This window comes from Peromyscus maniculatus, chromosome 2, assembly GCF_049852395.1.
Source record: "Peromyscus maniculatus bairdii isolate BWxNUB_F1_BW_parent chromosome 2, HU_Pman_BW_mat_3.1, whole genome shotgun sequence".
NCBI lineage: Eukaryota > Metazoa > Chordata > Mammalia > Rodentia > Cricetidae > Peromyscus > Peromyscus maniculatus.
The window spans coordinates 157009897-157020956 of record NC_134853.1 but is presented as its reverse complement, the minus strand read 5'-3'; positions in this window follow the sequence as shown (position 1 = coordinate 157020956).

Genomic DNA, 11060 nt, shown 5'->3' with positions numbered 1-11060 from the left:
CCTGTTTTTCCTTTTAGTCTCTGTATGCAGCTCTTAGGGGGTCGTTTGTCTCGGGCAGGCTTAGCCATTTTCTTCTGGCAGAGGATATAGGTGATTCCCAGTGTACCTCTCTAAGTGGCATCTGAAGTCAGAGGCCCCTTGCCCCTGTGTTCTTGGGTGGGAGGCCCCTAGGCAGGGTTTGATTCCAGGAGCCCACTTGCTATAGTATGGACATGGGATGGAAGCTGGGTCATTGGGGGTGTGTCCCCAAAGGATATGGAGGTCTCCAGACTTCCTCTTCCTCCTCCTCCACCTCCTAGCTATGAGGTGAGCTGGTCTTTACCACACACTCACAATGATATGCACCTCCCCAGCCAGAGGCTGAAAGTCAAGGGGCCCCCAGCCAGAGCCCCCCAAACTAAGCCCAAACAAACCTCCTCTTCACAAGTTGGTTCTCCCAGACGTTTGTTACAGGGCAGAAAGCTGACCGGTACACCATTTCTAGGGCTGGTTTGGGCTCAGTAAAGACCTGAGTCCTGATGGCACCTGTAGTTGGACTTTTCTTTGGGCTACCAGCTCACAAATAAAGACATGGGGACTTTTTATTAATTATGAAAGCTCGGCCTTAGCTTAGGCTTGTTTCTAACTGGCTCTTATAACTTAAATTAACCCATATCTATTCATCTACATGCTGCCACCCACGTGGCTCATGGCTTTTACCTCTCTCATCCTGAATGTCCTCTGTGTCTGACTGGCAATTCTCACACACCTAGACGACCCCTCCTCTTCCTTACTCTCCCCAGAAATCCCACCTACATCTCCTGCCTAGCTATTGGCCGTTCAGCTTTTTATTACACCAATCACAGCAACACATCTTCACACAGTGTACACATATCCCACAACAGCCACCCCCTGCCACAGCTGTAACGGGCGCAGTGTAAGGGGAAGCGTGGGCAAGGTAGAAAAGAGAGCTCTCTGGACCCACTCAGTGCCACACTCTTTTGTACTACTCTTCGTTTTCAGTGCTCAGTGGTTCTGGGAGTTGGCCGTCACCTCTCTTTTTAGGTCATGGGGCAGAGTAGCTGAGAGCTTGCTCTACAGCCATGCCAGGGCTCAGCAGAAAATCCAGATCCCTTGGGGTGCGGTGGTGGTGCACACCTTTAATCCCAGCACTCGGGAGGCAGAGGCAGGTGGGTCTCTGTAAGTTCAAGGCTAGCTGGGACTACATAGGGAGTTTTCAGGCCAGCCAGGGTGACATAATGAGACCCTGTCTCAACCAGAAGGAAAAGAAAGGTCCAGATCCCTTGGCCCCACAGTGACCTGGAAGCTATGCATTCTGCTGAGGGTTTTGACATATGTGAACTCCCTGCATGCTCACTATCAAACCATAAGTGGTTTTGCTTTTAGTTTATCAATAAACACATCAAACATCAGAGAGGTTAATTCATTTGCCCAAAGTCAAACAGGTGGCAGATAGGTTCTTCCAGGCTTTTCCCCATCCTCCCACAGCCAGAACTGTTTACTGGGTGTCTTTCAGATGTCAAATATGCTGAATTCTGCAGAGAGAACAATGGAGAAGAAACAGTCTGCTCTTGGGAAATGCTCAGTGTGAAGAGAGAGAGGGAGTAGAAAGATTTAATGCACAGGCACTCAGACCATGACCAGGGAGGGACAGGGATGAACACCATGACCAGGGTGAAACAAGCATGTACACTAACCAGAGAAGGACTGGCTGCTTTGTGCATTGGTAAGCACGCATACACACACACACACACACACACACACACACACACACACACATACGCACACACACGCATGCATGCACTAAAAAATAAAATACAATGTTTTTTTTTTTTTTTTTTTTTTTTGGTTTTTCGAGACAGGGTTTCTCTGCGTAGTTTTGCGCCTTTCCTGGAGCTCACTTGGTAGCCCAGGCTGGCCTCGAACTCACAGCGATCCGCCTGGCTCTGCCTCCCAAGTGCTGGGATTAAAGGCGTGCGCCACCACCGCCCAGCAAAATACAATGTTTAAAGAAAGTTTGTGCTTTGGATTAAACAACCTTCAGATTGCATGGTTTGTTTCAAGTTATTTCATTATTCTGAGACTCCATCTCCTCATTTGTAAATGGGACTGTTGTGAGGGCCTGAATGAAATCATGCAAAAGTAAAAGACTCGTATTTAAGCCACATATGGTGGTACATGCCTGCAATCCCAGTGTCTTAGTTGGGGTTTCTGTTGCTATGGTAGAACAGCATGTCCAAAAGCAGCTTGGGAAGGAGGGGGTTTAGTTCATCTTACACTTCCACATCACAGTCCATCCCATTGAGGGAAGTCAAGACAGGCACTTGAGCAGGATCCTGGAGGCAGGAACCGAAGCAGAGGCCATGGTCGAAAGTTTGCTACCCAGAGCTTGCTCAGCCTGCTTTCTTGTATAACCCAGGACCAACCTGCCCACAGCAATTTTTAACCAATAAACACCCTGAAGACTTGACTACAAGCAATCTGATGGAGACAATTTCTCAGTTGAGGTTGCTCTTCCTTGGTGGCATGCACCTTTAGTCTTAGCTCTATGAGAGCAGAGGCAGGCAGAATCTGTGAGTTCAAGGCCAGCCTGGTCTACATAGTTTCAGGACAGCCTGGGTGGGCTACAGAGAGAGACCCTGTCTCAACAAACAAACAAAACTAACTGGGACACCCAGCACTGGGGAAGCTGAGGCAGAAGAGTCATGGCAAGTTCAAGGCCAGCCTGGCAACAGAGTGAACGTGTTAAAAATCAACAGCCCAGTATCAGGTCCTCAGCAAGAAGTCACCAAGTGTCAGGGGAAAAGATTTTGGTACTTTTAGAATGAATTTTGCAATCAGGCAATAGTCCTTACAACCAATTTGATTCATTTTCTCTCTCTCTCTCTCTCTCTCTCTCTCTCTCTCTCTCTCTCTCTCTCTCTCTTTCTCTTGACAAGGTCTCATGTCACCCAGGCTGGGCTCAAACTCACTCTGTAGTCAAAGACAACCTTGAACTTCTGACTCTTGCCGCTCCTCCAATGCTATGACTCCAGGCATACACACTATGGTGCCCAGCTGTATGGGGTGCTAAGGCGGTGTGCATGCTAGCTGTCCACTCCAGCCACTGAGCCACATGCCAGCCTGTGATTCCCTTAACTATACGGTAACAGCTTGTGCTGGTGCTGGGACACAGCAGGAGACAAAATGATCTCCCTACCTTCCCAGAGCTCAGTCTCACGGTATTTCATGTCAGTCAAGGGGAAGACAATGTCAGGGGACAGCTGGCAGAGAGCTCCCCAGAGAAGACAGCCATATTTCAACCAGGGGTTAAGAAAGGTCAAGACAGGTCTTCCAGTTAGGAGCATACAAAAGATTGTTCCGTGAGACTCTGGGGGTTTGGGGTAGGTACAAGACAAGGCACAAATACAGGCACTTCATGAAAGCAGGCATTACTCAACGGAAGCTTCCAGAAATTAGTTGAACAGCATCCCCTCGGAAGAGCTCTAGTTTCTGGCCCAAGAGAGGCTGGGATGTTAAAACCCAAGCGTTTTCACTTGGCAACTAGCTGCGCAGCACACGCGCTGACAAGCCGAGTCTTCAGAGCCGCACATGCTGTTTTTCAGCGTGCTGGTGTCTTCAGAACCCTAAGGCGCAGTCCCAGATTCCGGTGGAAACAAACAGAAGCAGATGTGCCGCCTCTGCTCTTGCCAGCTGCCGCCGCCTGCCTCCTTCAGCCCCACGATGCTTGAGGATTTCCTCTGGGCAGAAACAAGGTCACAACGACAATGACAGACACTAGCGGTACACAGTGCCCGTGTCTCAGAAGAAAGCCACTGTTCGTGAACAAGAAGCTGGGTGTGGTGGTGTGGGCCCGGAATCTTAGCTACCTGGAGGCTCACTTAGGAGGAACATGAGTTCAAGACCGGTCTGGGTTATATGGTGATTTGAGAGCCAGCCTGGGAAATTTAGTAAGATCCCCACCTGAAAAAGAAAGGGCCAAAGATTTGGCTCAATGGTTAAGAGCATTTAGCATGCATTGCTCTTGCAGAGGACTGGGGTTCAGTTCTCAGCATCGACATTAAGCGGCTCACACCTGCTTGTAACTCCAATTCCAGGAGATCCAACACTCTTTTCTGGGTTTCATAGGCACCTAAGCACATGTGATGCACATAATGTCACACAGGAACATGCATATACACAGAAATAAAAATAAATAAAAAGGCCGTACGGGGGTGGCGCACGCCTTTAATCCCAGCACTCGGGAGGCAGAGGCAGGCAGATCTCTGTGAGTTCGAGGCCAGCCTAGTCTACAAAGCGAGTTCCAGGAAAGGTGCAAAGCTACACAGAGAAACCCTATCTCAAAAAAATAAATAAATAAATAAATAAATAAATAAATAAAAAGTAATGAGGCAGGTGGATCTCTGTGAATTTGAGGCCAACCTGGTCTACACAGTGAGTTCCAGGACAGCCAGGGCTATGTAGAGAGATCTTGTCTATAAATAAATAATAAATAAATAAATAGATAGATAAATTGTTTTGTTTAAGGGCTAGGGACATAACTCAGTGGCAGAGCACTCACCTAGCATGTGCAAGGCTCCAACTTCAATCCACAATATTGCAAAAAGAAAGAGAATGATGGGCTGGTGGGGTGTGGGGGTGAGGAAGAAGAAACAGAGCTGGGGATGTAGCTCAGTGGTAGAGTACTTGTCTAGTGTGTGTGAGGCCCTGGTCATTCCCACCATCACGAAGATAGAGGGTGGAGAGAAAGATCATAGAGGGAGATGATAGATAGATAGATAGATAGATAGATAGATAGATAGATAGATAGATAGATAGATAGATAGTAGATAGATAGTAGATAGATGATAGATTATAGATAGATGATTGATGATAGATGATAGATTATAGACAAATGATAAATTGATGATAGACAAATGACAGGTAGGTAATAGATGATATAGATTCTAGATTATGATAGATAAGTGATAGATGGTAGATAGATAGTTAGATATAGATAATGATGATAGATGATAGATTAATGGTAGGTAGCTAGCTTTACTGAGTCTCAGACACGTTCATTTCACAAATGATTACATGAACACAGAGGCTGAACCAGAGACTGTTGATGTTTGATGAAAAACATAAGAGGGGAAAATTAAAAGCTCTACACGTGCACAGGAAAATATAGGGGCAGCTCCCTGCCACTCTGTGAAAATCACCCTGGGACAGCAAGCATGTATTATCTCAGTTTCTCAAGTCAGGATTCTGAGCTGAGTCTTCGGCTCTCTCGAAAAGCTTCAGAGAAGGTGTGAGCCTGGGTTGCCATGTCATCTGAAGACTCGAGTGGGCCAGATCTGCAAAGCTGACACACACAGCTGATGACAGGATTTGGTTCCTCACGAGCAGCTGCTGTTGTGACTGGGTTTCTTGTTCTTGTAGGGCAGTTAGCTAATGGCAGCTGGGTTCTCTGAGAATAAGCAAGCGAGAGGAGCTAAGAAGCACAGGAAGCTGAATCTCTCTGTGGGCCACATACTGTATATTTCCAAGCCACTGTTGGTGACAACTTTTTTTTTTTTTTAGTTTATTTATTTATTATGCATACAGTGTTCTGCCTGCATGTGTGCCTGAAGCCCAGAAGAGGGCACCAGATCTCGTCATAGATGATTGTGAGCCACCATGTGGTTGCTGGGAATTAAACTCAGGGCCTCTGGAAGAGCTGCCAGTGCTCTTAATCTCTGGACCATCTCTCCAGCCCCTGGCTGATGACAACTTAAAGGAGGAAGAGTCTATTAACTTCTGATCTCAGAGGTCAAGTGCATTGCGATGAGGAGGACCCAGTGAGGCTGAGCAGGTGACCGCTGCTGCGGTGGTCAGGGAGCAGACAGGGAACACTCCTGCTCAGCTGGTTTCCCCCCTTCCCCCTTTCACTCTGTGAAGTCCCCAGCCCCCGGGATAGTGGTGAGTCTTCCCTCCACTTAATCCTCTCTGGACACACCTTCAGGGACACCTGGACGTGAGCTTCACCTGCATGCTTCTAAACCCGTCAAGTTGACAATGAAGATTGATCACACCTCCAACTGTTTCCACACATCCTCTGCTGGAAGTGATGCCCTGAGGCCCAGTCCCTATCCTTTGTGCTCACACAGGGCCATAAATACCAGGTCCTGGGCATTCTAAAAATACAGGTGTTGAAAATGTACGTGGGCAAGGAAAAGAGGAGACAAGAAAGGATACCAGTGGCAGGAGGGTCATCAGAAGCAAGCATGGCTGGCCCTGTGTGGGAGTCCACCTGACTGCAAAGGACACCATGCGTCCCGAGACAGGGAGGCTGTGGCATGGCCAGCCTAGCCCCTGAGGTAGCTCTCTCTTCTAAATCAGAAGTTGCACAGCTGCAGGTGTAGCTTCATCAGAAGAATGCTCATCTATAAGCACCAGGCTCTGGATTCTCTCCTCATAGCCACAGTAAACCAGCTGAAGGAAGGCATGCCTGTGTTCCCAGCACTGGAGAGGATCAGAAGTTCAAGGCCACCCTCAACTACATATACAATATGAGATCTGCATGGGCTACATGAAACCCTGTTTCAAGAAAAAATGGGATGGGGGAAAGCAGTAGCGATGTAGGGGAAACTGTGGTGATATATTGTGTACCCCAATATATTGGGTACCCTAATAAACTTATCTGGGCAATTAGAGGACAGAGTCAGCCACTAGATTAGACATAGAGGTCAGAGAGTGGTAGCATGCACCCTTATCCTATCACTAGGGAGACAGAGATCCAGATGGATCTCTGTAAGTTCAAGGCCACACTGGGAACACAACCAGGTGTAATGGCACACACCTTTAACCCCAACGCTTGAGATCTCATGCCTTTGCTTGGGAAGCACACACACCTTTAATCCCAGGAAGCAATATGGCAGGACTCAGATAGGTATATAAGGCATGAGGAAACAGGAAACCACTTTCTTTTTTTTCTTTTCTTTTCTTTTTTCTTTTTTTTTTTTTTTTGTTGTTGTTTTCTGTTTTTTGTTTTTCAAGACAAGGTTTCTCTGTGTAGCTTTGTGCCTTTCCTGAAACTCATTCTGTAGCCCAGGCTGGCCTTGAACTCACAGAGATCCACATGGCTCTGCCTCCTGAGTGCTGGGATCAAAGGCGTGCGCCACCTGTCCAATCACTCTCTCTTTTAGTGGAGGATTTTGTAGGGGTAAGAACGAGTGGCTTGCTCTCTAACTCTCTGATCTTTCAGGATTTACCCCAATATCTGGCTCTGGGTTTTTTATTAATAAGACCATTTAGCAATTTGTGTTACAGAAAACTATTAAAAAAAAAAAAAGCTCAAAATTAAAATTCTGTTGCCTCTGGGCTGGAGCAAGGCTTGTGGAGAGTTGGGACTGGAGACAGCTGCCACTTTTTTCTCGATGTAGCAGAGAAAGTCAGTCCACCGAAGGCTTGTGTTCCTAGAGGACTTTCAAACAAGGGCTGGGGACCCAGACAGCTTCTCATTGGGTGCCAGGGAAGCCAGGTTTAAACACTAAAGCGCCCCCCCCATACCCCTGTTCTTAAAGAACTCACATGTTACACACAGAGAGAGAGTTTCCAGTCCATTGCAGAGAAAGTCAGGGGAGGCTTTGGGGCCCCTGAGTGTGAGGGGCAGATTAGACCATCGCCATCAGAGATGATTGGGGAACAGTAAACGCTCCTGGTATGGCTGGGCTTCAGGGAAGGAGAGGGACAGGAAGATGCCGGATAAATAGCGAAGAACACTCTGTGCCTAGACAAGGATCTTGGACTTTGTCCTAAGAGCAATAAGCCAGGACAGAGAGCCTGGAGAGGACTCTGCAGCAGGTGGCACAGCTGTGTTTTTTCCATGAGTCGTCATCACAGGGCCGCCGAAAATGAACAGCACAAACCACACACAGCTGAACTTCTCAATATGGCGTCTCCCTGTCCCACTGCCCAGCATGTGTCCATCTTGGCCCAGGCACCATGGTGATGCTTCCTCCCTGTAAAATGTCACGGTCTGTCCACTGGGTTCTGATGGTAACCTCTAAGGCCTCCAGCCAAGGAGCTTTAGGGGGAGGATTTTGACCTGGTCTCAGCTTTGCTCTGTCAACAGTTCCAGCAGCCTGCCGCCCCACCTCCCCGCCCCCGCAAGGTTCACAGACAGCGTTTCTGAAATGGGCTGTGGTTAGAGGACATTGCTGCTTTGGGAAAATGTGTCCATCCCTGCCAGGAGGGGACAGAGCGATGAGCTGGTGAGCCAGTGCCAAGGGATGCTGTCCGGAAAGGAAAGGACAAACGCACTCAAAGGCTGGTTTGTTGTTTTTTTTTTCAACTCTTGCCTTTTCCATTTTTCCATTAGCATCGGCTTTCCCCCTCATGTCCTCTGGGAGAAGGTTAAACGATGCTGCTCAGGAATATTATGTACTTTACCAAAACTCAGATGTCCCTTGTGCATGGAGGGAGCATGCTGTGCAGACACAGGATGCCCGCGGCAGGGACGTAGACCAGAGACGGGTCTGGTGGCCTCCCCAGCACCTTTCTGTCCTCTCATTCTTGTCTCTGAGCAGATCAAAACTAATCTGGCCCATAGCTGCTGTCTGATGTGCTGTGGGTGAACGGCTGTCTCGTATAGAATATTAAACCTGCAATGTAAGCAGGAGTCTCCACAGAAGGCCATGTCCCACGTCCCCATTTTGACCTTCTTGGGTATCAGTGCCAAGCTGGGGAGACGTTATAGGGAACTGAGGATTAGCCACCTCTGTGACTCCTGGTGCCACAGAAAGGTTTCCATCCTAGGACAAATGGGGGCTGGGAAGATGGCTTGTTGGGTAAAGTATTTGCTGCACAAACATGAGGTTCTGAGTTCGAATCCCAATGCCTACATAAAAGCTGGGTGTAGCAGTGCATGTCTGTATGCCCAGCATTGAGAGCAGAGGGGCAGAGACAGGCAGATCCCAAAGCTCACCAGCCAGTCGCTCTAGGCAAACAGGTGTGCTTCAAGCTCAGTGAGGGACCATGTCTTAAAAATAAATAGATAAACATTGTAGACAGCAAAAGAGGAGAATACTTGATGTTGGCCTCTGGCCTCTACATGCACAGAGAAGCACATACCTCCCCATAAATGTAAACAGAAAATAGAAGAGAGGTGAAGAGGGTTGGAAGAAAGGTACCTCCTGGGCCCCTATCATAGATGACAGGTGGAGAGCACAGAGGTCCTCAGGCCCTGCCTGGAGCTATGCGCAGACATTACTTTTCTATACAGATCTCTGCCCAGGAATCAGGCTTCACGCTGTGCTTGGCCCAGACCTGTCAAAAGCAGCTAAGACTTCCCCTAAGAAGGAGACGGGAGCACATCCAATTTACAGCAGCAGGTTAATTAACATTAGTCTGGAGAATTCATTTCCGGCAGGCGGGTTACCTATCCCAGTGTAGTGAGACCGGCTGCAGCTTAGAAGAACAAATCCCGAGGCTTATAACAAACACACTCCTGCACTCCAAAGGATGCCCTTCTCAGGCTAAGGACTCATCACAAGCCTCACGGAAAAGGATTATGTTACAGGAGATTAGGAAACAAATCCTGCTGGGGATGGAGCTGAGCGGGTAGAGAGCTGGCCTACCGCAAATGAAACCCGGATTTGATCCTCAGTGCTGCATCCCGTAGCTGGGTGTGATAGTGCATCCTATGACCCCAGTACTGAGGAGGTGGCCCACCACAAAAGTCCTATTGAAATAGTGTACTCCAGGTCTGGGACTCAGGGGTAGAGCATATGTTACAGGAGGCAGCGAGGAGAACAGAAAATTGCACTGCATAGATCCGAGTGTACAGTGAGCAACATGAATTCATCACATGGGCGCACAGGTCATGAAAGAGGTCACCAGCACTCAGCATCCTGACTCCTAACACTATAGATCAGTCTCATTGCCTTTGAACATTTTGTAAATTGAGTAACAAAGTTTGCCCTTTTATTTATTTTTCAAGACAGGATTTCTCTGTGTAACAGCCCTGGCTGTCCTGGAACTCCATCTGTAAACCAGGCTGGCCTCAAACTCCACCTACTTCTGCCTCCAGAGTGCTAGGGGATTAAAGGTGTGTGACACCACACCTGGCTGGAATGACTTTTTTTTTTTTTTTTTGGTTTTTTTGAGACAGGGTTTCTCTGTAGCTTTGGAGCCTGTCCTGGAACTCACTCTGTAGACCAGACTGGCCTTGAACTCACAGAGACCCACCCGTCTCTGCCTCCCGAGTGCTGGGATTAAAGGTGTGCACCTCCACCACCCGGCTTGGAATGGTACTTTTTTTTTTTTATGTCACTATGTATCCCTGGCTGGCCTGGAACTCTCTATGTGGGCCACCATACCCAGTACTCTGAACCTACTTAAGGAGCATATATTTGCATTCTGTGAGTCTACAAGTAAGTGTGAAACTACTGGGTTCTCATCTAAATATCTAAAGATACATATCTTATATACACATACTTTGTACCTACCATTCAAGTATGGGCCCCTTGGCAGTTGCCTGATTTCTATAGATAAACTTCACACACACACACACACACACACACACACACACACACACACACACAAATAAGTTCGTTTTGCAAACATTAGAACCTGAGTTAGATCCCTGGACCTCAGGGGTTTTGTTGTTGTTTTATATGCATGGTTTTCCTGCATATATGTCTGCCCACCACTTGTGCACCTGGTGCCTGAGGAGGCCAGAGGACTGTGTTGGAGCCCTGGAACTGGAGATAAAGATGATTGTGAGCCAGTATGTGGGTGCTGGAAATCAAACCTGGGTCCTCTGGAAAAGCGGCAGCCATCTCTCCAGCCTCCTGGGACTTTTTTTTGTTTGTTTTTGTTTTTGTTTTTGTTTTGAGACAGTTTCTCTGTGTAGCTTTGCGCCTTTCCTGGAACTCACTCTGTAGTCCAGGCTGGCCTCAAACTCACAAAGATCCACCTAGCTCTGCCTCCCTGAGTGCTGGGATTAAAGACATGACCAACCACCGCCCGGCTTTTTTTTTTTAATCTGGAAAGTTGAGTGTGGGGGCACACGCCTTTAAATCCAGCACTCAGTAGGC